Below are 6,745 nucleotides of genomic sequence, written 5' to 3' on the forward strand. Positions count from 1 at the left end.
AGGTTGTTGGCTGTATGATAGACAGGGTATGTGCACTGTTTTCTGTTTTACTTGGTTTGTGCTTTTAAAAGTGAGGAATTGGTGCCATGAAAGTGCAACTTAAGCTGTTCCAGCTGGCAGTGGTCCTCTGGGAACTGCCTGCCAATTAAACTATTCAGTCACTCTTGAGTTCCTGTCCTAAAATGACCTTTACTGTCCCATTACAGCAACTGTAGCAACCCCTCCATGGATAATGTCCTTTTGTTCTAGCTGTATAGTAGATTTGAAGCATTTGGTCCTGTATGCACTATTCCTTTGCAATATTAGTGCCTATGAAAGGGCATTATCATACAATAACAAGTTCTGACTGCTATGATAAGTTTACTGCAGTGAATTTACTGTCACTGCAGGGCTCTTAAATGGGAATAGTCTCATTCTACTTGTTTGGGGCCCTGAAAATACAGTGGTACCTTGGCTCACGAATTTAATCCATTCCAGGACTCTGGTCGTGACCCAAATTGGTCATGAGCCAAGTTAAATTTCCCCATAAGGTTCAATGTAAATAAGGTTAATCCGTTCTGTAACTATTTTTTTAATTGGAAAAATGTGGAGCAAAGTGACAAAGAACAAGGATCGTGGCCATCTCCCCCCCACCCTGAGCATAAGTGTGGCCATCTCCCTGCCCCCCCGCAGCATGATCATGATCGCGCCTGTCATCCCGGTGCGCTGCGGGGGGAGACACGGGTGCGAACGCGGGTGCGCTTGGGGTGGGGGGAGACAGGCAGATCGTGCTGGTGGGGGAGATGGCTGAGATCGTGGTTGTGCTTGTGCAGGAAAGACGGGCGCGATCGTGGCCATCTCCCCACTTGGGCAGGTGTGGGGAGATGGCTGTGATCGCGGTCGCCACCCAATGCGGAGTTTGCGACCTGAGTCAAAATGTTTATGAAATTTTTGTTCGCGACCCGATTTGGTTGTGAACTGAGGTGTTCGTGAGCTGAGGTACCACTGTATTTTCTGAATAGCTGAACTGTCCCATGTGCTTATCTGTTGCAGTTTCATGCAGGTATTACATTGTGATGCCATTATATAAAGGAATTTGTCAAACACCAGCTACCACCCTGAAAGGTCTTATTTGTTTGAATAACATGGTACTTTTTGCTCACACCACAAAACTGTTACAAAGAAAATTGTGTAAGAAATCCATGTTTTTAATTGACTCTACATTCAACAGTATATGAATCAGAAGTTAAATTGCAATTATTCATTATTTATTTATTTAGGAAGCTTCTATGCCGCCCCATTCACCGAAGCCTCAGGCAGCTCACAATAATAAATAAACAAACAGTATAAAAACAATATAATTTGAGTCGACCTGGCCAATAAATAAATAAATAATATTAACAATTAAAATAACGTTTGAATAAAAAGGTCTTCGCCTGGCGCTGAAAAACAAATGACGACGGCGCCAGGCGGATCTCCCTGGGGAGCGCATTCCATAGATTGGGTGCCATTGCAGAGAAAGCCCTCCTCCGAGTACTTACCCTCCTAAATATCCTTCACGGAGGGTTCCCGGAGAAGGGCCTCTCCCGCTGATCTCAAGGGGCGGGTGGGCATATATGGGCATTATGCCAGTAACAACTGTGATCACTTGATTTTAACCATGAAAGAGAAACTCAAAATCTCTTTCAGTGGAGAAGAGGTTTTGTGTTATCAAAAATCTAGTTTTACTTTGGAATTTATAAATAAAATAAAAGATGGCATTAAGGCCTCAATTTAGAAATAGTTGGACAAAACTGTTTGGCTATAATTTTTAGCCTACATCAGTAAGCTCTTTGAAAACAGGAGCTTACATAGCAGTGATGAGAAATGAGCATATTTAATGTTTTGAATTATGTAAAAAGTAAGAGTTTCCCAGTACCCCTTTATAAATTTATCTATGCCCACTTTTAATAGTATATTACTCTGATTGCTTTATCTTCACAATAATAGAATAGAGCTGAATAAAGGAACAGTAAACAGGAACTTGGAATATCTTCCTTCTTGTGAAATACCAAAGTGACTGGGGCTTTTTAACCAGAGGCAAAAGGAGGTTGATGAAATTATGGAAGCAAACAAGAAAGAGAATGTATTATTTCAAAATTCTTTCTTTTTAATATTAAGCAGAACTTCTTTGAGTGCCAAAGTTCTCAGCTCAAAAGCTATTGTTGTGCAGTCTGATAGTGATCACTGATGTACACGTTTTAAAATAAAAGATTTGACAAACATATGGTGGCTGGGTTTATCAGTATTATCACTATTAGCCATAACAGCTTGAAAAAAGAACTTAAAGAACACTGTACTTGCTTTAATATTATGGACTGAAAACTAGAGATGGGTTACCTTCATTATGCTCTGATTATAGTGTTCAGGAGCCATTGCCTGCTTTGGAGGACATTGTTAGACCAGAGGGACCTTTGAATTAGCATGTGTAAATCTTAATTTGAAGTAACAATGTCAATAAGAACAAATTAGTTGTGAATGCTTTTAGGACTTGCACAAGCAACACTGCAGAGCAGACCAACAATAGTTTTTGCTCTGTTTGTCATAGGCCATATAAAATATTTGAGCCCTTTTCCTTTAGGAATGGGGGGACATGTAGGCATAGACTGTGAATGTTATGTATATGCTACACACAGCTTGTACCTACACCCACTTCATCTTATTATGATTGTTATTTATTGTTATAGCAGTGACTGGCCTTCTAGCCAAAGTGTGTTTCTATTTAACTTCCTTGCTGGTGATATCTAGTTCAGCAAAGATGCACATAGCCAGCCCTGTTTTTTTTTTAACTGGTGGGCAGCCATCATAATTTTTTTAAGCCTTGATTTTAAAAATGTGTTTGGATGTGCAGTTCCTCCATCACTTACTTCCAGCAGTCTTTTTAAAATTTTGCATATCTACCTACTTGTATACATTCAGCTTATTCTGGAGGACTTTCTGCACTTGATTGTGCACATGAACAAGCTGGCAGCATCTGCATCAGACAGTGATTTCCAGACTTTTGGCTAAGGCTCCTTGGGAGCCCCAATGCACACTCAGATGCACTGAAGATGAACGGTGGATGGTCCTAAGGTTTCATGTGGAGCATAGACCAAGGTCAGTGATTTAACAAAACAGGCTTAAATGATAAAGAATCCTGCTCTAAATAGAGATCCGACTGATGGCTGTTCAACACTGTCGATCTTTTCATTGGCAAAACACTTGATTTTGAACCCAGCATTTCCAAGATCACAGTATGAAAATCTTTTTATCTAGAAACAATTTGCCAGCATCATTGATGCTATTGTATTTTCTTTAGATGGTTTATGCTCCTCCCCTTTATCATGAAGAATTCAGAAGCATAGAACAGAAATAAGATCCTCATAAAACCTTAGCAATAAAATAATCAACACTACACAGTTCAGAGAAGGTGAAGTATCATAGTGTGACTCATTATTTAAAATCAAATAGTAGCAGAGGGAGGGACAGCCTAAGGTGGCATGGCTGAAAAAGTCCTGCACCTTATCTCCCACCTCACTTCAGGTTTGCTTTAAATAATAATATTGTCTTTCTTTATGCCTGTCTGTTCTTCCCATTCAACTTTTTGTAAACACATCAGAAATCTGACTGTATGTCTCCAATACTCTCCCCACAACTGACATTGAAATAGGCTCTCTTGGCATTTCTGTGAAAAGCCTTTAACCTACTTATGCTACATCTCCTTTTGGAGATGCTTAAAACGACTAACAATGCAACATTTTAAAAAATCACGCACTCAAATATTAAAATACAAAAGCAAAACAAAATATTGGTTTAACCAAATACCCTAGATCCAATTCAAAACTGAGTTAAACTGAAATTTCCATGAAATGTTCAGACTTTCTGGTTTAGTGGTTCCCAACTTTTCTTCACTTTGTACCTCTTGGCAGTCCATTTCCATAAATTAGACCCTTCATATTAGCAAAATGTTTGTCATTAATATAGGTGCTTTTATTTCAAATTTATATATTGTAAATAAATAGCACAATAATGGGAGTAAAAGGCAATGAAATAAGATGAACAGTGTATATATGTTTACATTCAAAACTCAAAAGGTTTTCCACAATTATTCTTTTTTTCCCCCACATATCGCTAAATGTCCTGGTTTATATTCCAGGATGGAATCACTTTTCTAGTTTCTAAACTTATTGCTGAGTCAAAAAAGAATTTAAGGACACAAAGCCAAGCAAGAATGATGAAGAATCTCAAATAGTTTGTAGTATTTGTATCTAAACTTTAACAGGGATGCCAAGGGAATACACAAATTAGGGACACCATCCAGATGGCAACATTTCTTCCTGCTCAGAAAACAGTCCTGGGACTGCAGCCCCTCATGTTCCTTTTCCACTGCCACTAACCCTTCTGCTAAACCTACAGAAACATAATGAGTCAAAAGGGGTCTCCCAAGCCATCTAGTCTGACCCCTATACTTGAGAGATACAACTGTGCAGATAGAACAGAAACCATTAGCAGAGGTCAATAAATTCACAGCTTGGGAAGTGGTGTGTGCAGAGTTCACACAGCTTGATATTTCTTTTCTGAAACATTAAAGGGGCCAAATATTTTGCTTGGATGTATCTGTTACACAGGCTTTTACAAACATCTACACTACATACCTGGTGGTAAGAGCAGAATGTTTCAGCTGTAGATCAGAAACAAAAAACATGAAAGAATCCTGCCTCATCTTAAAAAATAAAGGTTATTACCCCATGCAGGGATGGGGTAAAAGCCAGAACAACCCCCTTATTTTTTTAAAAAAATGTTAAAATAATGGCATGTTTTAGAGACACTTAAGAACAATATTTTAGGACTGAAACAGTAGCAATATTATACCATTATTAACACAAAATTCCCAGAACCCATTGGAACAGAAGGGCCCAGAACTGCTACTTCATGAGAGCCAAGCCTTATCACATACAACTATATGGCAGGGATGCAATGAGCCATGGAACTTCTGGAGAAACCACATTTTGATATTCATTCTGGGTCATAGCTCATGATCACTTGCAAGCTGCTGTTTCCAGGATCATGGTCTCTGTGAATATTTAGTGACTTATTGCATCACTTCCATCCAGTTATGTGTGATGGTGAATTTCATTGGCTTGGCTCAGCTGAAAGTTGGTGTTCAGGCTAGTCCACATTGTGTCAGATGACCTCTGGGGATTGTGAGGTTAATAATTCACTATTTAAAAGGTTTCAGTCTTAAAATGTTCTCAAGTATCTAAGGCATGCCATTGTTTTTGGCACGCTTTCTTTTTTAAAAGGGGGCTGTTCCAGCCTGTTGCATTTTGGCTTTTAAACCAACCCCTTCCCCAAGTGGGAATAAAAATGTAGAGGATCAGATCTTAATAAATGTATTGTGGTATAAATTTTCATAGGCTAGACCCCACTTTGTCAGATTCATGAAGTTACTTTCTAAGTTGGCAGGTATTACAAATGAAAAAGTTTATAGGAAGCAAGCAACATTGAAGCCATTGACAATGTGAGCTATCTCAAGAAGTGTTTTTATGTGTGTCATTTTTATAAACATTTTCCCTTTGTCTCTTTCACATTGTTGTGTGCATGTGTGCACACTTTTTTTTAAGCATTAGATATGGCTTCATGCTTCAATGAAGTGGGCACTAGCACGCAAAAGCTAGTGCCCCGATAAACCTGTTCATTTGCACTATAGTCGTATGTACTACACCAGACTATCTTCAGGCTAAAGCAAATGCAGATTCTGCAAATATTACTTGCATCAAATAGTGACTGATCTAATGACATAACCCTGAACATTTAAAACATGCACATAACAGTATTCTACCTACTAGAAGTTATATTCTTAGGGCACTCGTTACCTGAAGAGGCTTAAACATTGGGGGTAATAAGTAACCTTGCTTTTGTACATAGGTTACATCCCTGCTTCCGTTGCTGATTAAAAACACCGCTGCGTTTTAAACACTCGTATAATTTTGCAAAAAAAGAAGCTGGTATAATAAGACATAACACGTTGACCCTTTGTATAGCATTATCCTCTGTCAATCAAGCAAGGATCGTTAATGTCAAACTCTACCTCTGACGCAGTGTTCGATTTCTTCCAGCTTTATGCCAAAGCTATGTGAGTTGTAAACGCCAGGAGTGCCATCTACTGGTCATGTAGGGCGAGTACTTAACATTTCTCTATGATGTTTGTTTTGTTAATGCGTCTTTCCCCTTCCCTTCCCCACCACTTATCCATGCGTTTTTTGCAAGCCTTGCAGTTTACATCTTTAAAATAACCCCTGAAAAAGCCCATTTAGCTTCTTGGGGAAGATCTTACGCGTTACCAAGTTTGCCATACATGAGTCTGTTTTATGAATGGCTTAAAGATTCCAAGCAATACAGGGTCGAATACCTTGCCCACATTCTATTGCACTTTGGCTTCCGGAAGGCTCACGTCGGTGTTCTCAGCAATGACAGAAAGAAGGGATTTACTCCTCCCGCGCCCCCAAACGCTGAAAATCATCAATGGCTTGCGTTCCATCATTCGATTCCCGAAGTGGGCGTGGTCTCGAGTCTTTCCTATCCAATCAGATCGAGGGGCCACACAACGCTAGTGTTCGTCCTTTGCACGCGCTTTATGTGGTGATTGGCGGCTGCAGTAGCCCAATCGATCCTGGGAGCTGGCAGTCCTTTTCCAGACCTATTCACCAATGAGGAAGCACAAGAGCCGAGATGGGCGAGTTAGGTG

Source organism: Varanus komodoensis, unplaced genomic scaffold, assembly GCF_004798865.1.
Source record: "Varanus komodoensis strain SLA01 unplaced genomic scaffold, ASM479886v1 scaffold9, whole genome shotgun sequence".
NCBI lineage: Eukaryota > Metazoa > Chordata > Lepidosauria > Squamata > Varanidae > Varanus > Varanus komodoensis.